Raw genomic sequence first — 23,027 nt, 5'->3', positions numbered from 1 at the left:
GCCCGTACTTGCCTGCTGCCTGCTGAAATTCCACACGGATCAGGATACCTCCCAGATGTAAGGTGCCACCACAGGCAACTGTGGCTGGTTTGACAGTGCCAAGTGCCTCCTGCAAACTGACATCAGGAACCTGGCCTTGTGAGTTTTGTTTCTCTGGGGAAAGGCCATCATTCTTGTTCAGAGCCCAGTGGCCCGGAGTGGCCGGCTGCCTGCTGAAATTCCGCATGGATCAGGATGCCTCCCAGATGAAAAGTGCCCCCACAGGCACCTGTGGCTGGTTTGACAGTGCCAAGTGCCTCCTGCAAACTGACATCAGGAACCTGGCCTGGTGACTTTTGTTTCTCACGGGAAAGGGCATCGTTCATGTCCATTGCCCGGTGGCCTGGTGTGGCCGGCAGCCTGCTGAACTTCCGCACAGATGAGGATACCTCCCAGATGCAAGGTGCCCATACAGGTGCGTGTGGCTGGTTTGACAGTGCCAAGTGCCTCCTGCAAACTGACATCAGGAACCTGGCCGGGTGACTTTTGTTTCTCTGGGGAAAAGCCATCGCTCCACTCCAAGGCCAGGTGGCCTGGAGTGGCCGGCTGCCTGTTGAAATTCCGCACGGATGCGGATAACTCCCAGATGAAAGGAGCCCCCACAGGCAACTGTGGCTGGTTTGACAGTGCCAAGTGCCTCCTGCAAACTGACATCAGGAACCTGGCCTGGTGACTTTTATTTCTCTGGGGAAAGGCCATTGTACGTGTCCAAGGTCTAATGGCCCGGAGTGGCCGGCTGCCTGCTGGAATTCGGCATGGATCAGGATGCCGCCGAGATGCAAGGTGCCCCCACAGGCACCTGTGGCTGGTTTGACAGTGCCATGTGCCTCCTGCAAAATGACATCAGGAACCTGGCCTTGTGACTTTCCTTTCTCTGGGGAAAGACCATGATTCATGTCCAGGGCCTTGCGGCCTGGAGTGCCCGGCTGCCTGCTGAAATTCCGCATGGATCGGGATGCCTCCCAGATGGAAAGTGCCCCCACAGCCAACTGTGGCTGGTTTGACAGTGCCAAGTGCCTCCTGCAAACTGACATCAGGAACCTGGCCGGGTGACTTTTGTTTCCCTAGGGAAAAGCCGTGGTTCTTGTCCAGGGCCTGGTGGCCCGGAGTGGCCGGCTGCCTGCTGAAATTCCGCATGGATCGGGATGCCTCCCAGATGAAAAGTGCCCCCACAGGCAACTGTGGCTGGTTTGACAGTGCCAAGTGCTTCCTGCAAACTGACATCAGGAACCTGGCCTGGTGATTTTCTTTCTCAGGGGAAAGGCCATGGTTCATGTCCAGGGCCCGGTGGCCCGTACTTGCCTGCTGCCTGCTGAAATTCCACACGGATCAGGATACCTCCCAGATGTAAGGTGCCACCACAGGCAACTGTGGCTGGTTTGACAGTGCCAAGTGCCTCCTGCAAACTGACATCAGGAACCTGGCCTTGTGAGTTTTGTTTCTCTGGGGAAAGGCCATGGTTCATATCCTGAGCCTGGTGTCCTGAGTGGCCGGCCCCCTGCTGAAATTCTGCACGGACCAGGATGCCGCCGAGATGAAAGGTGCCCCCAGAGGCAACTGTGGCTGGTTTGACAGTGCCAAGTGCTTCCTGCAAACTGACATCAGAAACCTGGCCTGGTGATTTTCTTTCTCAGGGGAAAGGCCATGGTTCATGTCCAGGGCCCGGTGGCCCGGAGTGGCCGGCTGCCTGCTGAAATTCCGCATGGATCAGGATGCCTCCCAGATGAAAAGTGCCCCCACAGGCACCTGTGGCTGGTTTGACAGTGCCAAGTGCCTCCTGCAAACTGACATCAGGAACCTGGCCGGGTGAGTTTTGTTTCTCTGGGGAAAGCCTTTCGTTCCTATCCATGGACGGGTGGCCCAGAGTGGCTGGCTGCCTGCTGAAATTCCGCACTGTTGAAGATACCTCCCAGATGGAAAGTACCACCACAGGCAACTGTGGCTGGTTTGACAGTGCCAAGCGCCTCCTGCAAACTGACATCAGGAACCTGGCCTGGTGACTTTTGTTTCTCACGGGAAAGGGCATCGTTCATGTCCATTGCCCGGTGGCCTGGTGTGGCCGGCAGCCTGCTGAACTTCCGCACAGATGAGGATACCTCCCAGATGCAAGGTGCCCATACAGGTGCGTGTGGCTGGTTTGACAGTGCCAAGTGCCTCCTGCAAACTGACATCAGGAACATGGCCGGGTGACTTTTGTTTCTCTGGGGAAAAGCCATCGCTCCACTCCAAGGCCAGGTGGCTTGGAGTGGCCGGCTGCCTGTTGAAATTCCGCACGGATGCGGATAACTCCCTGATGAAAGGAGCCCCCACAGGCAACTGTGGCTGGTTTGACAGTGCCAAGTGCCTCCTGCAAACTGACATCAGGAACCTGGCCTGGTGACTTTTATTTCTCTGGGGAAAGGCCATTGTACGTGTCCAAGGTCTAATGGCCCGGAGTGGCCGGCTGCCTGCTGGAATTCGGCATGGATCAGGATGCCGCCGAGATGCAAGGTGCCCCCACAGGCAACTGTGGCTGGTTTGACAGTGCCAAGTGCCTCCTGCACACTGACATCAGGAACCTGACCTGGTGACTTTTGTTTCTCTGGGGAAAGGCCATGGTTCATATCCTACAAACTGTGGCCCAAAGTGGCCGGCTGACTGCTGAAATTCCGCACGGATCAGGATACCTCCGAGATGCAAGGTGCCCCACAGGCACCTGTGGCTGGTTTGACAGTGCCAAGTGCCTCCTGCAAACTGACATCAGGAACCTGGCCTGGTGACTTTTGTTTCTCTGGGGAAAGGCCATGGTTCATATCCTGAGCCTGGTGTCCTGAGTGGCCGGCCCCCTGCTGAAATTCTGCACGGACCAGGATGCCGCCGAGATGAAAGGTGCCCCCAGAGGCAACTGTGGCTGGTTTGACAGTGCCAAGTGCTTCCTGCAAACTGACATCAGAAACCTGGCCTGGTGATTTTCTTTCTCAGGGGAAAGGCCATGGTTCATGTCCAGGGCCCGGTGGCCCGTACTTGCCTGCTGCCTGCTGAAATTCCACACGGATCAGGATACCTCCCAGATGTAAGGTGCCACCACAGGCAACTGTGGCTGGTTTGACAGTGCCAAGTGCCTCCTGCAAACTGACATCAGGAACCTGGCCTTGTGAGTTTTGTTTCTCTGGGGAAAGGCCATCATTCTTGTTCAGAGCCCAGTGGCCCGGAGTGGCCGGCTGCCTGCTGAAATTCCGCATGGATCAGGATGCCTCCCAGATGAAAAGTGCCCCCACAGGCACCTGTGGCTGGTTTGACAGTGCCAAGTGCCTCCTGCAAACTGACATCAGGAACCTGGCCGGGTGAGTTTTGTTTCTCTGGGGAAAGCCTTTCGTTCCTATCCATGGACGGGTGGCCCAGAGTGGCTGGCTGCCTGCTGAAATTCCGCACTGTTGAAGATACCTCCCAGATGGAAAGTACCAGCACAGGCAACTGTGGCTGGTTTGACAGTGCCAAGCGCCTCCTGCAAACTGACATCAGGAACCTGGCCTGGTGACTTTTGTTTCTCACGGGAAAGGGCATCGTTCATGTCCATTGCCCGGCGGCCTGGTGTGGCCGGCAGCCTGCTGAACTTCCGCACAGATGAGGATACCTCCCAGATGCAAGGTGCCCATACAGGTGCGTGTGGCTGGTTTGACAGTGCCAAGTGCCTCCTGCAAACTGACATCAGGAACCTGGCCGGGTGACTTTTGTTTCTCTGGGGAAAAGCCATCGCTCCACTCCAAGGCCAGGTGGCCTGGAGTGGCCGGCTGCCTGTTGAAATTCCGCACGGATGCGGATAACTCCCAGATGAAAGGAGCCCCCACAGGCAACTGTGGCTGGTTTGACAGTGCCAAGTGCCTCCTGCAAACTGACATCAGGAACCTGGCCTGGTGACTTTTATTTCTCTGGGGAAAGGCCATTGTACGTGTCCAAGGTCTAATGGCCTGGAGTGGCCGGCTGCCTGCTGGAATTCGGCATGGATCAGGATGCCGCCGAGATGCAAGGTGCCCCCACAGGCACCTGTGGCTGGTTTGACAGTGCCAAGTGCCTCCTGCAAACTGACCTCAGGAACCTGGCCGGGTGACTTTTGTTTCCCTAGGGAAAAGCCGTGGTTCTTGTCCAGGGCCTGGTGGCCCGGAGTGGCCGGCTGCCTGCTGAAATTCCGCATGGATCGGGATGCCTCCCAGATGAAAAGTGCCCCCACAGGCACCTGTGGCTGGTTTGACAGTGCCAAGTGCCTCCTGCAAACTGACATCAGGAACCTGGCCGGGTGAGTTTTGTTTCTCTGGGGAAAGCCTTTCGTTCCTATCCATGGACGGGTGGCCCAGAGTGGCTGGCTGCCTGCTGAAATTCCGCACTGTTGAAGATACCTCCCAGATGGAAAGTACCACCACAGGCAACTGTGGCTGGTTTGACAGTGCCAAGCGCCTCCTGCAAACTGACATCAGGAACCTGGCCTGGTGACTTTTGTTTCTCACGGGAAAGGGCATCGTTCGTGTCCAGTGCCCGGTGGCCTGGTGTGGCCGGCAGCCTGCTGAACTTCCGCACAGATGAGGATACCGCCCAGATGCAAGGTGCCCATACAGGTGCGTGTGGCTGGTTTGACAGTGCCAAGTGCCTCCTGCAAACTGACATCAGGAACCTGGCCGGGTGACTTTTGTTTCTCTGGGGAAAAGCCATCGCTCCACTCCAGGGCCAGGTGGCCTGGAGTGGCCGGCTGCCTGTTGAAATTCCGCACGGATGCGGATAACTCCCTGATGAAAGGAGCCCCCACAGGCAACTGTGGCTGGTTTGACAGTGCCAAGTGCCTCCTGCAAACTGACATCAGGAACCTGGCCTGGTGACTTTTATTTCTCTGGGGAAAGGCCATTGTACGTGTCCAAGGTCTAATGGCCCGGAGTGGCCGGCTGCCTGCTGGAATTCGGCATGGATCAGGATGCCGCCGAGATGCAAGGTGCCCCCACAGGCAACTGTGGCTGGTTTGACAGTGCCAAGTGCCTCCTGCACACTGACATCAGGAACCTGACCTGGTGACTTTTGTTTCTCTGGGGAAAGGCCATGGTTCATATCCTACAAACTGTGGCCCAAAGTGGCCGGCTGACTGCTGAAATTCCGCACGGATCAGGATACCTCCGAGATGCAAGGTGCCCCACAGGCACCTGTGGCTGGTTTGACAGTGCCAAGTGCCTCCTGCAAACTGACATCAGGAACCTGGCCTGGTGACTTTTGTTTCTCTGGGGAAAGGCCATGGTTCATATCCTGAGCCTGGTGTCCTGAGTGGCCGGCCCCCTGCTGAAATTCTGCACGGACCAGGATGCCGCCGAGATGAAAGGTGCCCCCAGAGGCAACTGTGGCTGGTTTGACAGTGCCAAGTGCTTCCTGCAAACTGACATCAGAAACCTGGCCTGGTGATTTTCTTTCTCAGGGGAAAGGCCATGGTTCATGTCCAGGGCCCGGTGGCCCGTACTTGCCTGCTGCCTGCTGAAATTCCACACGGATCAGGATACCTCCCAGATGTAAGGTGCCACCACAGGCAACTGTGGCTGGTTTGACAGTGCCAAGTGCCTCCTGCAAACTGACATCAGGAACCTGGCCTTGTGAGTTTTGTTTCTCTGGGGAAAGGCCATCATTCTTGTTCAGAGCCCAGTGGCCCGGAGTGGCCGGCTGCCTGCTGAAATTCCGCATGGATCAGGATGCCTCCCAGATGAAAAGTGCCCCCACAGGCACCTGTGGCTGGTTTGACAGTGCCAAGTGCCTCCTGCAAACTGACATCAGGAACCTGGCCGGGTGAGTTTTGTTTCTCAGAGGAAAGCCTTTCGTTCCTATCCATGGACGGGTGGCCCAGAGTGGCTGGCTGCCTGCTGAAATTCCGCACTGTTGAAGATACCTCCCAGATGGAAAGTACCACCACAGGCAACTGTGGCTGGTTTGACAGTGCCAAGCGCCTCCTGCAAACTGACATCAGGAACCTGGCCTGGTGACTTTTGTTTCTCACGGGAAAGGGCATCGTTCATGTCCATTGCCCGGTGGCCTGGTGTGGCCGGCAGCCTGCTGAACTTCCGCACAGATGAGGATACCTCCCAGATGCAAGGTGCCCATACAGGTGCGTGTGGCTGGTTTGACAGTGCCAAGTGCCTCCTGCAAACTGACATCAGGAACATGGCCGGGTGACTTTTGTTTCTCTGGGGAAAAGCCATCGCTCCACTCCAAGGCCAGGTGGCTTGGAGTGGCCGGCTGCCTGTTGAAATTCCGCACGGATGCGGATAACTCCCAGATGAAAGGAGCCCCCACAGGCAACTGTGGCTGGTTTGACAGTGCCAAGTGCCTCCTGCAAACTGACATCAGGAACCTGGCCTGGTGACTTTTATTTCTCTGGGGAAAGGCCATTGTACGTGTCCAAGGTCTAATGGCCCGGAGTGGCCGGCTGCCTGCTGGAATTCGGCATGGATCAGGATGCCGCCGAGATGCAAGGTGCCCCCACAGGCACCTGTGGCTGGTTTGACAGTGCCAAGTGCCTCCTGCAAACTGACATCAGGAACCTGGCCTGGAGTCTTTTGTTTCTCAGGGGAAAGCCTTTCGTTCCTATCCATGGACGGGTGGCCCAGAGTGGCTGGCTGCCTGCTGAAATTCCGCACTGTTGAAGATACCTCCCAGATGGAAAGTACCACCACAGGCAACTGTGGCTGGTTTGACAGTGCCAAGCGCCTCCTGCAAACTGACATCAGGAACCTGGCCTGGTGACTTTTGTTTCTCACGGGAAAGGGCATCGTTCGTGTCCAGTGCCCGGTGGCCTGGTGTGGCCGGCAGCCTGCTGAACTTCCGCACAGATGAGGATAACTCCCAGATGAAAGGTGCCCTTACAGGTGCGTGTGGCTGGTTTGACAGTGCCAAGTGCCTCCTGCAAACTGACATCAGGAACCTGGCCTGGTGACTTTTATTTCTCTGGGGAAAGGCCATTGTACGTGTCCAAGGTCTAATGGCCCGGAGTGGCCGGCTGCCTGCTGGAATTCGGCATGGATCAGGATGCCGCCGAGATGCAAGGTGCCCCCAGAGGCAACTGTGGCTGGTTTGACAGTGCCAAGTGCCTCCTGCACACTGACATCAGGAACCTGACCTGGTGACTTTTGTTTCTCTGGGGAAAGGCCATGGTTCATATCCCACAAACTGTGGCCCAAAGTGGCCGGCTGACTGCTGAAATTCCGCACGGATCAGGATACCTCCGAGATGCAAGGTGCCCCACAGGCACCTGTGGCTGGTTTGACAGTGCCAAGTGCCTCCTGCAAACTGACATCAGGAACCTGGCCTGGTGACTTTTGTTTCTCTGGGGAAAGGCCATGGTTCATATCCTGAGCCTGGTGTCCTGAGTGGCCGGCCCCCTGCTGAAATTCTGCACGGACCAGGATGCCGCCGAGATGAAAGGTGCCCCCAGAGGCAACTGTGGCTGGTTTGACAGTGCCAAGTGCTTCCTGCAAACTGACATCAGAAACCTGGCCTGGTGATTTTCTTTCTCAGGGGAAAGGCCATGGTTCATGTCCAGGGCCCGGTGGCCCGTACTTGCCTGCTGCCTGCTGAAATTCCACACGGATCAGGATACCTCCCAGATGTAAGGTGCCACCACAGGCAACTGTGGCTGGTTTGACAGTGCCAAGTGCCTCCTGCAAACTGACATCAGGAACCTGGCCTTGTGAGTTTTGTTTCTCTGGGGAAAGGCCATCATTCTTGTTCAGAGCCCAGTGGCCCGGAGTGGCCGGCTGCCTGCTGAAATTCCGCATGGATCAGGATGCCTCCCAGATGAAAAGTGCCCCCACAGGCACCTGTGGCTGGTTTGACAGTGCCAAGTGCCTCCTGCAAACTGACATCAGGAACCTGGCCGGGTGAGTTTTGTTTCTCTGGGGAAAGCCTTTCATTCCTATCCATGGACGGGTGGCCCAGAGTGGCTGGCTGCCTGCTGAAATTCCGCACTGTTGAAGATACCTCCCAGATGGAAAGTACCACCACAGGCAACTGTGGCTGGTTTGACAGTGCCAAGCGCCTCCTGCAAACTGACATCAGGAACCTGGCCTGGTGACTTTTGTTTCTCACGGGAAAGGGCATCGTTCATGTCCATTGCCCGGTGGCCTGGTGTGGCCGGCAGCCTGCTGAACTTCCGCACAGATGAGGATACCTCCCAGATGCAAGGTGCCCATACAGGTGCGTGTGGCTGGTTTGACAGTGCCAAGTGCCTCCTGCAAACTGACATCAGGAACATGGCCGGGTGACTTTTGTTTCTCTGGGGAAAAGCCATCGCTCCACTCCAAGGCCAGGTGGCTTGGAGTGGCCGGCTGCCTGTTGAAATTCCGCACGGATGCGGATAACTCCCAGATGAAAGGAGCCCCCACAGGCAACTGTGGCTGGTTTGACAGTGCCAAGTGCCTCCTGCAAACTGACATCAGGAACCTGGCCTGGTGACTTTTATTTCTCTGGGGAAAGGCCATTGTACGTGTCCAAGGTCTAATGGCCTGGAGTGGCCGGCTGCCTGCTGGAATTCGGCATGGATCAGGATGCCGCCGAGATGCAAGGTGCCCCCACAGGCACCTGTGGCTGGTTTGACAGTGCCATGTGCCTCCTGCAAAATGACATCAGGAACCTGGCCTTGTGACTTTCCTTTCTCTGGGGAAAGACCATGATTCATGTCCAGGGCCTTGCGGCCTGGAGTGCCCGGCTGCCTGCTGAAATTCCGCATGGATCGGGATGCCTCCCAGATGAAAAGTGCCCCCACAGGCACCTGTGGCTGGTTTGACAGTGCCAAGTGCCTCCTGCAAACTGACATCAGGAACCTGGCCTGGAGTCTTTTGTTTCTCAGGGGAAAGCCTTTCGTTCCTATCCATGGACGGGTGGCCCAGAGTGGCTGGCTGCCTGCTGAAATTCCGCACTGTTGAAGATACCTCCCAGATGGAAAGTACCACCACAGGCAACTGTGGCTGGTTTGACAGTGCCAAGCGCCTCCTGCAAACTGACATCAGGAACCTGGCCTGGTGACTTTTGTTTCTCACGGGAAAGGGCATCGTTCGTGTCCAGTGCCCGGTGGCCTGGTGTGGCCGGCAGCCTGCTGAACTTCCGCACAGATGAGGATACCTCCCAGATGCAAGGTGCCCATACAGGTGCGTGTGGCTGGTTTGACAGTGCCAAGTGCCTCCTGCAAACTGACATCAGGAACCTGGCCGGGTGACTTTTGTTTCTCTGGGGAAAGGCCATGGTTCATATCCTGAGCCTGGTGTCCTGAGTGGCCGGCCCCCTGCTGAAATTCTGCACGGACCAGGATGCCGCCGAGATGAAAGGTGCCCCCAGAGGCAACTGTGGCTGGTTTGACAGTGCCAAGTGCTTCCTGCAAACTGACATCAGAAACCTGGCCTGGTGATTTTCTTTCTCAGGGGAAAGGCCATGGTTCATGTCCAGGGCCCGGTGGCCCGTACTTGCCTGCTGCCTGCTGAAATTCCACACGGATCAGGATACCTCCCAGATGTAAGGTGCCACCACAGGCAACTGTGGCTGGTTTGACAGTGCCAAGTGCCTCCTGCAAACTGACATCAGGAACCTGGCCTTGTGAGTTTTGTTTCTCTGGGGAAAGGCCATCATTCTTGTTCAGAGCCCAGTGGCCCGGAGTGGCCAGCTGCCTGCTGAAATTCCGCATGGATCAGGATGCCTCCCAGATGAAAAGTGCCCCCACAGGCACCTGTGGCTGGTTTGACAGTGCCAAGTGCCTCCTGCAAACTGACATCAGGAACCTGGCCTGGTGACTTTTGTTTCTCACGGGAAAGGGCATCGTTCATGTCCATTGCCCGGTGGCCTGGTGTGGCCGGCAGCCTGCTGAACTTCCGCACAGATGAGGATACCTCCCAGATGCAAGGTGCCCATACAGGTGCGTGTGGCTGGTTTGACAGTGCCAAGTGCCTCCTGCAAACTGACATCAGGAACCTGGCCGGGTGACTTTTGTTTCTCTGGGGAAAAGCCATCGCTCCACTCCAAGGCCAGGTGGCCTGGAGTGGCCGGCTGCCTGTTGAAATTCCGCACGGATGCGGATAACTCCCAGATGAAAGGAGCCCCCACAGGCAACTGTGGCTGGTTTGACAGTGCCAAGTGCCTCCTGCAAACTGACATCAGGAACCTGGCCTGGTGACTTTTATTTCTCTGGGGAAAGGCCATTGTACGTGTCCAAGGTCTAATGGCCCGGAGTGGCCGGCTGCCTGCTGGAATTCGGCATGGATCAGGATGCCGCCGAGATGCAAGGTGCCCCCACAGGCACCTGTGGCTGGTTTGACAGTGCCATGTGCCTCCTGCAAAATGACATCAGGAACCTGGCCTTGTGACTTTCCTTTCTCTGGGGAAAGACCATGATTCATGTCCAGGGCCTTGCGGCCTGGAGTGCCCGGCTGCCTGCTGAAATTCCGCATGGATCGGGATGCCTCCCAGATGGAAAGTGCCCCCACAGCCAACTGTGGCTGGTTTGACAGTGCCAAGTGCCTCCTGCAAACTGACATCAGGAACCTGGCCGGGTGACTTTTGTTTCCCTAGGGAAAAGCCGTGGTTCTTGTCCAGGGCCTGGTGGCCCGGAGTGGCCGGCTGCCTGCTGAAATTCCGCATGGATCGGGATGCCTCCCAGATGAAAAGTGCCCCCAGAGGCAACTGTGGCTGGTTTGACAGTGCCAAGTGCTTCCTGCAAACTGACATCAGGAACCTGGCCTGGTGATTTTCTTTCTCAGGGGAAAGGCCATGGTTCATGTCCAGGGCCCGGTGGCCCGTACTTGCCTGCTGCCTGCTGAAATTCCACACGGATCAGGATACCTCCCAGATGTAAGGTGCCACCACAGGCAACTGTGGCTGGTTTGACAGTGCCAAGTGCCTCCTGCAAACTGACATCAGGAACCTGGCCTTGTGAGTTTTGTTTCTCTGGGGAAAGGCCATCATTCTTGTTCAGAGCCCAGTGGCCCGGAGTGGCCGGCTGCCTGCTGAAATTCCGCATGGATCAGGATGCCTCCCAGATGAAAAGTGCCCCCACAGGCACCTGTGGCTGGTTTGACAGTGCCAAGTGCCTCCTGCAAACTGACATCAGGAACCTGGCCGGGTGAGTTTTGTTTCTCTGGGGAAAGCCTTTCGTTCCTATCCATGGACGGGTGGCCCAGAGTGGCTGGCTGCCTGCTGAAATTCCGCACTGTTGAAGATACCTCCCAGATGGAAAGTACCACCACAGGCAACTGTGGCTGGTTTGACAGTGCCAAGCGCCTCCTGCAAACTGACATCAGGAACCTGGCCTGGTGACTTTTGTTTCTCACGGGAAAGGGCATCGTTCATGTCCATTGCCCGGTGGCCTGGTGTGGCCGGCAGCCTGCTGAACTTCCGCACAGATGAGGATACCTCCCAGATGCAAGGTGCCCATACAGGTGCGTGTGGCTGGTTTGACAGTGCCAAGTGCCTCCTGCAAACTGACATCAGGAACCTGGCCGGGTGACTTTTGTTTCTCTGGGGAAAAGCCATCGCTCCACTCCAAGGCCAGGTGGCCTGGAGTGGCCGGCTGCCTGTTGAAATTCCGCACGGATGCGGATAACTCCCAGATGAAAGGAGCCCCCACAGGCAACTGTGGCTGGTTTGACAGTGCCAAGTGCCTCCTGCAAACTGACATCAGGAACCTGGCCTGGTGACTTTTATTTCTCTGGGGAAAGGCCATTGTACGTGTCCAAGGTCTAATGGCCTGGAGTGGCCGGCTGCCTGCTGGAATTCGGCATGGATCAGGATGCCGCCGAGATGCAAGGTGCCCCCACAGGCACCTGTGGCTGGTTTGACAGTGCCAAGTGCCTCCTGCAAACTGACCTCAGGAACCTGGCCGGGTGACTTTTGTTTCCCTAGGGAAAAGCCGTGGTTCTTGTCCAGGGCCTGGTGGCCCGGAGTGGCCGGCTGCCTGCTGAAATTCCGCATGGATCGGGATGCCTCCCAGATGAAAAGTGCCCCCACAGGCACCTGTGGCTGGTTTGACAGTGCCAAGTGCCTCCTGCAAACTGACATCAGGAACCTGGCCGGGTGAGTTTTGTTTCTCTGGGGAAAGCCTTTCGTTCCTATCCATGGACGGGTGGCCCAGAGTGGCTGGCTGCCTGCTGAAATTCCGCACTGTTGAAGATACCTCCCAGATGGAAAGTACCACCACAGGCAACTGTGGCTGGTTTGACAGTGCCAAGCGCCTCCTGCAAACTGACATCAGGAACCTGGCCTGGTGACTTTTGTTTCTCACGGGAAAGGGCATCGTTCGTGTCCAGTGCCCGGTGGCCTGGTGTGGCCGGCAGCCTGCTGAACTTCCGCACAGATGAGGATACCGCCCAGATGCAAGGTGCCCATACAGGTGCGTGTGGCTGGTTTGACAGTGCCAAGTGCCTCCTGCAAACTGACATCAGGAACCTGGCCGGGTGACTTTTGTTTCTCTGGGGAAAAGCCATCGCTCCACTCCAGGGCCAGGTGGCCTGGAGTGGTCGGCTGCCTGTTGAAATTCCGCACGGATGCGGATAACTCCCAGATGAAAGGAGCCCCCACAGGCAACTGTGGCTGGTTTGACAGTGCCAAGTGCCTCCTGCAAACTGACATCAGGAACCTGGCCTGGTGACTTTTATTTCTCTGGGGAAAGGCCATTGTACGTGTCCAAGGTCTAATGGCCCGGAGTGGCCGGCTGCCTGCTGGAATTCGGCATGGATCAGGATGCCGCCGAGATGCAAGGTGCCCCCACAGGCAACTGTGGCTGGTTTGACAGTGCCAAGTGCCTCCTGCACACTGACATCAGGAACCTGACCTGGTGACTTTTGTTTCTCTGGGGAAAGGCCATGGTTCATATCCTGAGCCTGGTGTCCTGAGTGGCCGGCCCCCTGCTGAAATTCTGCACGGACCAGGATGCCGCCGAGATGAAAGGTGCCCCCAGAGGCAACTGTGGCTGGTTTGACAGTGCCAAGTGCTTCCTGCAAACTGACATCAGAAACCTGGCCTGGTGATTTTCTTTCTCAGGGGAAAGGCCATGGTTCATGTCCAGGGCCCGGTGGCCCGGAGTGGCCGGCTGCCTGCTGAAATTCCGCATGGATCAGGATGCCTCCCAGATGAAAAGTGCCCCCACAGGCACCTGTGGCTGGTTTGACAGTGCCAAGTGCCTCCTGCAAACTGACATCAGGAACCTGGCCGGGTGAGTTTTGTTTCTCTGGGGAAAGCCTTTCGTTCCTATCCATGGACGGGTGGCCCAGAGTGGCTGGCTGCCTGCTGAAATTCCGCACTGTTGAAGATACCTCCCAGATGGAAAGTACCACCACAGGCAACTGTGGCTGGTTTGACAGTGCCAAGCGCCTCCTGCAAACTGACATCAGGAACCTGGCCTGGTGACTTTTGTTTCTCACGGGAAAGGGCATCGTTCATGTCCATTGCCCGGTGGCCTGGTGTGGCCGGCAGCCTGCTGAACTTCCGCACAGATGAGGATACCTCCCAGATGCAAGGTGCCCATACAGGTGCGTGTGGCTGGTTTGACAGTGCCAAGTGCCTCCTGCAAACTGACATCAGGAACATGGCCGGGTGACTTTTGTTTCTCTGGGGAAAAGCCATCGCTCCACTCCAAGGCCAGGTGGCTTGGAGTGGCCGGCTGCCTGTTGAAATTCCGCACGGATGCGGATAACTCCCAGATGAAAGGAGCCCCCACAGGCAACTGTGGCTGGTTTGACAGTGCCAAGTGCCTCCTGCAAACTGACATCAGGAACCTGGCCTGGTGACTTTTATTTCTCTGGGGAAAGGCCATTGTACGTGTCCAAGGTCTAATGGCCCGGAGTGGCCGGCTGCCTGCTGGAATTCGGCATGGATCAGGATGCCGCCGAGATGCAAGGTGCCCCCACAGGCACCTGTGGCTGGTTTGACAGTGCCATGTGCCTCCTGCAAAATGACATCAGGAACCTGGCCTTGTGACTTTCCTTTCTCTGGGGAAAGACCATGATTCATGTCCAGGGCCTTGCGGCCTGGAGTGCCCGGCTGCCTGCTGAAATTCCGCATGGATCGGGATGCCTCCCAGATGAAAAGTGCCCCCACAGGCACCTGTGGCTGGTTTGACAGTGCCAAGTGCCTCCTGCAAACTGACATCAGGAACCTGGCCGGGTGAGTTTTGTTTCTCTGGGGAAAGCCTTTCGTTCCTATCCATGGACGGGTGGCCCAGAGTGGCTGGCTGCCTGCTGAAATTCCGCACTGTTGAAGATACCTCCCAGATGGAAAGTACCACCACAGGCAACTGTGGCTGGTTTGACAGTGCCAAGCGCCTCCTGCAAACTGACATCAGGAACCTGGCCTGGTGACTTTTGTTTCTCACGGGAAAGGGCATCGTTCGTGTCCAGTGCCCGGTGGCCTGGTGTGGCCGGCAGCCTGCTGAACTTCCGCACAGATGAGGATACCGCCCAGATGCAAGGTGCCCATACAGGTGCGTGTGGCTGGTTTGACAGTGCCAAGTGCCTCCTGCAAACTGACATCAGGAACCTGGCCGGGTGACTTTTGTTTCTCTGGGGAAAAGCCATCGCTCCACTCCAGGGCCAGGTGGCCTGGAGTGGCCGGCTGCCTGTTGAAATTCCGCACGGATGCGGATAACTCCCTGATGAAAGGAGCCCCCACAGGCAACTGTGGCTGGTTTGACAGTGCCAAGTGCCTCCTGCAAACTGACATCAGGAACCTGGCCTGGTGACTTTTATTTCTCTGGGGAAAGGCCATTGTACGTGTCCAAGGTCTAATGGCCCGGAGTGGCCGGCTGCCTGCTGGAATTCGGCATGGATCAGGATGCCGCCGAGATGCAAGGTGCCCCCACAGGCAACTGTGGCTGGTTTGACAGTGCCAAGTGCCTCCTGCACACTGACATCAGGAACCTGACCTGGTGACTTTTGTTTCTCTGGGGAAAGGCCATGGTTCATATCCTACAAACTGTGGCCCAAAGTGGCCGGCTGACTGCTGAAATTCCGCACGGATCAGGATACCTCCGAGATGCAAGGTGCCCCACAGGCACCTGTGGCTGGTTTGACAGTGCCAAGTGCCTCCTGCAAACTGACATCAGGAACCTGGCCTGGTGACTTTTGTTTCTCTGGGGAAAGGCCATGGTTCATATCCTGAGCCTGGTGTCCTGAGTGGCCGGCCCCCTGCTGAAATTCTGCACGGACCAGGATGCCGCCGAGATGAAAGGTGCCCCCAGAGGCAACTGTGGCTGGTTTGACAGTGCCAAGTGCTTCCTGCAAACTGACATCAGAAACCTGGCCTGGTGATTTTCTTTCTCAGGGGAAAGGCCATGGTTCATGTCCAGGGCCCGGTGGCCCGTACTTGCCTGCTGCCTGCTGAAATTCCACACGGATCAGGATACCTCCCAGATGTAAGGTGCCACCACAGGCAACTGTGGCTGGTTTGACAGTGCCAAGTGCCTCCTGCAAACTGACATCAGGAACCTGGCCTTGTGAGTTTTGTTTCTCTGGGGAAAGGCCATCATTCTTGTTCAGAGCCCAGTGGCCCGGAGTGGCCGGCTGCCTGCTGAAATTCCGCATGGATCAGGATGCCTCCCAGATGAAAAGTGCCCCCACAGGCACCTGTGGCTGGTTTGACAGTGCCAAGTGCCTCCTGCAAACTGACATCAGGAACCTGGCCGGGTGAGTTTTGTTTCTCAGAGGAAAGCCTTTCGTTCCTATCCATGGACGGGTGGCCCAGAGTGGCTGGCTGCCTGCTGAAATTCCGCACTGTTGAAGATACCTCCCAGATGGAAAGTACCACCACAGGCAACTGTGGCTGGTTTGACAGTGCCAAGCGCCTCCTGCAAACTGACATCAGGAACCTGGCCTGGTGACTTTTGTTTCTCACGGGAAAGGGCATCGTTCATGTCCATTGCCCGGTGGCCTGGTGTGGCCGGCAGCCTGCTGAACTTCCGCACAGATGAGGATACCTCCCAGATGCAAGGTGCCCATACAGGTGCGTGTGGCTGGTTTGACAGTGCCAAGTGCCTCCTGCAAACTGACATCAGGAACATGGCCGGGTGACTTTTGTTTCTCTGGGGAAAAGCCATCGCTCCACTCCAAGGCCAGGTGGCTTGGAGTGGCCGGCTGCCTGTTGAAATTCCGCACGGATGCGGATAACTCCCAGATGAAAGGAGCCCCCACAGGCAACTGTGGCTGGTTTGACAGTGCCAAGTGCCTCCTGCAAACTGACATCAGGAACCTGGCCTGGTGACTTTTATTTCTCTGGGGAAAGGCCATTGTACGTGTCCAAGGTCTAATGGCCCGGAGTGGCCGGCTGCCTGCTGGAATTCGGCATGGATCAGGATGCCGCCGAGATGCAAGGTGCCCCCACAGGCACCTGTGGCTGGTTTGACAGTGCCAAGTGCCTCCTGCAAACTGACATCAGGAACCTGGCCTGGAGTCTTTTGTTTCTCAGGGGAAAGCCTTTCGTTCCTATCCATGGACGGGTGGCCCAGAGTGGCTGGCTGCCTGCTGAAATTCCGCACTGTTGAAGATACCTCCCAGATGGAAAGTACCACCACAGGCAACTGTGGCTGGTTTGACAGTGCCAAGCGCCTCCTGCAAACTGACATCAGGAACCTGGCCTGGTGACTTTTGTTTCTCACGGGAAAGGGCATCGTTCGTGTCCAGTGCCCGGTGGCCTGGTGTGGCCGGCAGCCTGCTGAACTTCCGCACAGATGAGGATAACTCCCAGATGAAAGGTGCCCTTACAGGTGCGTGTGGCTGGTTTGACAGTGCCAAGTGCCTCCTGCAAACTGACATCAGGAACCTGGCCTGGTGACTTTTATTTCTCTGGGGAAAGGCCATTGTACGTGTCCAAGGTCTAATGGCCCGGAGTGGCCGGCTGCCTGCTGGAATTCGGCATGGATCAGGATGCCGCCGAGATGCAAGGTGCCCCCAGAGGCAACTGTGGCTGGTTTGACAGTGCCAAGTGCCTCCTGCACACTGACATCAGGAACCTGACCTGGTGACTTTTGTTTCTCTGGGGAAAGGCCATGGTTCATATCCCACAAACTGTGGCCCAAAGTGGCCGGCTGACTGCTGAAATTCCGCACGGATCAGGATACCTCCGAGATGCAAGGTGCCCCACAGGCACCTGTGGCTGGTTTGACAGTGCCAAGTGCCTCCTGCAAACTGACATCAGGAACCTGGCCTGGTGACTTTTGTTTCTCTGGGGAAAGGCCATGGTTCATATCCTGAGCCTGGTGTCCTGAGTGGCCGGCCCCCTGCTGAAATTCTGCACGGACCAGGATGCCGCCGAGATGAAAGGTGCCCCCAGAGGCAACTGTGGCTGGTTTGACAGTGCCAAGTGCTTCCTGCAAACTGACATCAGAAACCTGGCCTGGTGATTTTCTTTCTCAGGGGAAAGGCCATGGTTCATGTCCAGGGCCCGGTGGCCCGTACTTGCCTGCTGCCTGCTGAAATTCCACACGGATCAGGATACCTCCCAGATGTAAGGTGCCACCACAGGCAACTGTGGCTGGTTTGACAGTGCCAAGTGCCTCCTGCAAACTGACATCAGGAACCTGGCCTTGTGAGTTTTGTTTCTCTGGGGAAAGGCCATCATTCTTGTTCAGAGCCCAGTGGCCCGGAGTGGCCGGCTGCCTGCTGAAATTCCGCATGGATCAGGATGCCTCCCAGATGAAAAGTGCCCCCACAGGCACCTGTGGCTGGTTTGACAGTGCCAAGTGCCTCCTGCAAACTGACATCAGGAACCTGGCCGGGTGAGTTTTGTTTCTCTGGGGAAAGCCTTTCATTCCTATCCATGGACGGGTGGCCCAGAGTGGCTGGCTGCCTGCTGAAATTCCGCACTGTTGAAGATACCTCCCAGATGGAAAGTACCACCACAGGCAACTGTGGCTGGTTTGACAGTGCCAAGCGCCTCCTGCAAACTGACATCAGGAACCTGGCCTGGTGACTTTTGTTTCTCACGGGAAAGGGCATCGTTCATGTCCATTGCCCGGTGGCCTGGTGTGGCCGGCAGCCTGCTGAACTTCCGCACAGATGAGGATACCTCCCAGATGCAAGGTGCCCATACAGGTGCGTGTGGCTGGTTTGACAGTGCCAAGTGCCTCCTGCAAACTGACATCAGGAACATGGCCGGGTGACTTTTGTTTCTCTGGGGAAAAGCCATCGCTCCACTCCAAGGCCAGGTGGCTTGGAGTGGCCGGCTGCCTGTTGAAATTCCGCACGGATGCGGATAACTCCCAGATGAAAGGAGCCCCCACAGGCAACTGTGGCTGGTTTGACAGTGCCAAGTGCCTCCTGCAAACTGACATCAGGAACCTGGCCTGGTGACTTTTATTTCTCTGGGGAAAGGCCATTGTACGTGTCCAAGGTCTAATGGCCTGGAGTGGCCGGCTGCCTGCTGGAATTCGGCATGGATCAGGATGCCGCCGAGATGCAAGGTGCCCCCACAGGCACCTGTGGCTGGTTTGACAGTGCCATGTGCCTCCTGCAAAATGACATCAGGAACCTGGCCTTGTGACTTTCCTTTCTCTGGGGAAAGACCATGATTCATGTCCAGGGCCTTGCGGCCTGGAGTGCCCGGCTGCCTGCTGAAATTCCGCATGGATCGGGATGCCTCCCAGATGAAAAGTGCCCCCACAGGCACCTGTGGCTGGTTTGACAGTGCCAAGTGCCTCCTGCAAACTGACATCAGGAACCTGGCCTGGAGTCTTTTGTTTCTCAGGGGAAAGCCTTTCGTTCCTATCCATGGACGGGTGGCCCAGAGTGGCTGGCTGCCTGCTGAAATTCCGCACTGTTGAAGATACCTCCCAGATGGAAAGTACCACCACAGGCAACTGTGGCTGGTTTGACAGTGCCAAGCGCCTCCTGCAAACTGACATCAGGAACCTGGCCTGGTGACTTTTGTTTCTCACGGGAAAGGGCATCGTTCGTGTCCAGTGCCCGGTGGCCTGGTGTGGCCGGCAGCCTGCTGAACTTCCGCACAGATGAGGATACCTCCCAGATGCAAGGTGCCCATACAGGTGCGTGTGGCTGGTTTGACAGTGCCAAGTGCCTCCTGCAAACTGACATCAGGAACCTGGCCGGGTGACTTTTGTTTCTCTGGGGAAAGGCCATGGTTCATATCCTGAGCCTGGTGTCCTGAGTGGCCGGCCCCCTGCTGAAATTCTGCACGGACCAGGATGCCGCCGAGATGAAAGGTGCCCCCAGAGGCAACTGTGGCTGGTTTGACAGTGCCAAGTGCTTCCTGCAAACTGACATCAGAAACCTGGCCTGGTGATTTTCTTTCTCAGGGGAAAGGCCATGGTTCATGTCCAGGGCCCGGTGGCCCGTACTTGCCTGCTGCCTGCTGAAATTCCACACGGATCAGGATACCTCCCAGATGTAAGGTGCCACCACAGGCAACTGTGGCTGGTTTGACAGTGCCAAGTGCCTCCTGCAAACTGACATCAGGAACCTGGCCTTGTGAGTTTTGTTTCTCTGGGGAAAGGCCATCATTCTTGTTCAGAGCCCAGTGGCCCGGAGTGGCCAGCTGCCTGCTGAAATTCCGCATGGATCAGGATGCCTCCCAGATGAAAAGTGCCCCCACAGGCACCTGTGGCTGGTTTGACAGTGCCAAGTGCCTCCTGCAAACTGACATCAGGAACCTGGCCTGGTGACTTTTGTTTCTCACGGGAAAGGGCATCGTTCATGTCCATTGCCCGGTGGCCTGGTGTGGCCGGCAGCCTGCTGAACTTCCGCACAGATGAGGATACCTCCCAGATGCAAGGTGCCCATACAGGTGCGTGTGGCTGGTTTGACAGTGCCAAGTGCCTCCTGCAAACTGACATCAGGAACCTGGCCGGGTGACTTTTGTTTCTCTGGGGAAAAGCCATCGCTCCACTCCAAGGCCAGGTGGCCTGGAGTGGCCGGCTGCCTGTTGAAATTCCGCACGGATGCGGATAACTCCCAGATGAAAGGAGCCCCCACAGGCAACTGTGGCTGGTTTGACAGTGCCAAGTGCCTCCTGCAAACTGACATCAGGAACCTGGCCTGGTGACTTTTATTTCTCTGGGGAAAGGCCATTGTACGTGTCCAAGGTCTAATGGCCCGGAGTGGCCGGCTGCCTGCTGGAATTCGGCATGGATCAGGATGCCGCCGAGATGCAAGGTGCCCCCACAGGCACCTGTGGCTGGTTTGACAGTGCCATGTGCCTCCTGCAAAATGACATCAGGAACCTGGCCTTGTGACTTTCCTTTCTCTGGGGAAAGACCATGATTCATGTCCAGGGCCTTGCGGCCTGGAGTGCCCGGCTGCCTGCTGAAATTCCGCATGGATCGGGATGCCTCCCAGATGGAAAGTGCCCCCACAGCCAACTGTGGCTGGTTTGACAGTGCCAAGTGCCTCCTGCAAACTGACATCAGGAACCTGGCCGGGTGACTTTTGTTTCCCTAGGGAAAAGCCGTGGTTCTTGTCCAGGGCCTGGTGGCCCGGAGTGGCCGGCTGCCTGCTGAAATTCCGCATGGATCGGGATGCCTCCCAGATGAAAAGTGCCCCCAGAGGCAACTGTGGCTGGTTTGACAGTGCCAAGTGCTTCCTGCAAACTGACATCAGGAACCTGGCCTGGTGATTTTCTTTCTCAGGGGAAAGGCCATGGTTCATGTCCAGGGCCCGGTGGCCCGTACTTGCCTGCTGCCTGCTGAAATTCCACACGGATCAGGATACCTCCCAGATGTAAGGTGCCACCACAGGCAACTGTGGCTGGTTTGACAGTGCCAAGTGCCTCCTGCAAACTGACATCAGGAACCTGGCCTTGTGAGTTTTGTTTCTCTGGGGAAAGGCCATCATTCTTGTTCAGAGCCCAGTGGCCCGGAGTGGCCGGCTGCCTGCTGAAATTCCGCATGGATCAGGATGCCTCCCAGATGAAAAGTGCCCCCACAGGCACCTGTGGCTGGTTTGACAGTGCCAAGTGCCTCCTGCAAACTGACATCAGGAACCTGGCCGGGTGAGTTTTGTTTCTCTGGGGAAAGCCTTTCGTTCCTATCCATGGACGGGTGGCCCAGAGTGGCTGGCTGCCTGCTGAAATTCCGCACTGTTGAAGATACCTCCCAGATGGAAAGTACCACCACAGGCAACTGTGGCTGGTTTGACAGTGCCAAGCGCCTCCTGCAAACTGACATCAGGAACCTGGCCTGGTGACTTTTGTTTCTCACGGGAAAGGGCATCGTTCATGTCCATTGCCCGGTGGCCTGGTGTGGCCGGCAGCCTGCTGAACTTCCGCACAGATGAGGATACCTCCCAGATGCAAGGTGCCCATACAGGTGCGTGTGGCTGGTTTGACAGTGCCAAGTGCCTCCTGCAAACTGACATCAGGAACCTGGCCGGGTGACTTTTGTTTCTCTGGGGAAAAGCCATCGCTCCACTCCAAGGCCAGGTGGCCTGGAGTGGCCGGCTGCCTGTTGAAATTCCGCACGGATGCGGATAACTCCCAGATGAAAGGAGCCCCCACAGGCAACTGTGGCTGGTTTGACAGTGCCAAGTGCCTCCTGCAAACTGACATCAGGAACCTGGCCTGGTGACTTTTATTTCTCTGGGGAAAGGCCATTGTACGTGTCCAAGGTCTAATGGCCTGGAGTGGCCGGCTGCCTGCTGGAATTCGGCATGGATCAGGATGCCGCCGAGATGCAAGGTGCCCCCACAGGCACCTGTGGCTGGTTTGACAGTGCCAAGTGCCTCCTGCAAACTGACCTCAGGAACCTGGCCGGGTGACTTTTGTTTCCCTAGGGAAAAGCCGTGGTTCTTGTCCAGGGCCTGGTGGCCCGGAGTGGCCGGCTGCCTGCTGAAATTCCGCATGGATCGGGATGCCTCCCAGATGAAAAGTGCCCCCACAGGCACCTGTGGCTGGTTTGACAGTGCCAAGTGCCTCCTGCAAACTGACATCAGGAACCTGGCCGGGTGAGTTTTGTTTCTCTGGGGAAAGCCTTTCGTTCCTATCCATGGACGGGTGGCCCAGAGTGGCTGGCTGCCTGCTGAAATTCCGCACTGTTGAAGATACCTCCCAGATGGAAAGTACCACCACAGGCAACTGTGGCTGGTTTGACAGTGCCAAGCGCCTCCTGCAAACTGACATCAGGAACCTGGCCTGGTGACTTTTGTTTCTCACGGGAAAGGGCATCGTTCGTGTCCAGTGCCCGGTGGCCTGGTGTGGCCGGCAGCCTGCTGAACTTCCGCACAGATGAGGATACCGCCCAGATGCAAGGTGCCCATACAGGTGCGTGTGGCTGGTTTGACAGTGCCAAGTGCCTCCTGCAAACTGACATCAGGAACCTGGCCGGGTGACTTTTGTTTCTCTGGGGAAAAGCCATCGCTCCACTCCAGGGCCAGGTGGCCTGGAGTGGTCGGCTGCCTGTTGAAATTCCGCACGGATGCGGATAACTCCCAGATGAAAGGAGCCCCCACAGGCAACTGTGGCTGGTTTGACAGTGCCAAGTGCCTCCTGCAAACTGACATCAGGAACCTGGCCTGGTGACTTTTATTTCTCTGGGGAAAGGCCATTGTACGTGTCCAAGGTCTAATGGCCCGGAGTGGCCGGCTGCCTGCTGGAATTCGGCATGGATCAGGATGCCGCCGAGATGCAAGGTGCCCCCACAGGCAACTGTGGCTGGTTTGACAGTGCCAAGTGCCTCCTGCACACTGACATCAGGAACCTGACCTGGTGACTTTTGTTTCTCTGGGGAAAGGCCATGGTTCATATCCTGAGCCTGGTGTCCTGAGTGGCCGGCCCCCTGCTGAAATTCTGCACGGACCAGGATGCCGCCGAGATGAAAGGTGCCCCCAGAGGCAACTGTGGCTGGTTTGACAGTGCCAAGTGCTTCCTGCAAACTGACATCAGAAACCTGGCCTGGTGATTTTCTTTCTCAGGGGAAAGGCCATGGTTCATGTCCAGGGCCCGGTGGCCCGGAGTGGCCGGCTGCCTGCTGAAATTCCGCATGGATCAGGATGCCTCCCAGATGAAAAGTG

The sequence above is a fragment of the Passer domesticus genome, chromosome 7 (assembly GCF_036417665.1).
Source record: "Passer domesticus isolate bPasDom1 chromosome 7, bPasDom1.hap1, whole genome shotgun sequence".
NCBI lineage: Eukaryota > Metazoa > Chordata > Aves > Passeriformes > Passeridae > Passer > Passer domesticus.
Note: the sequence above shows the minus strand (reverse complement) of the source record.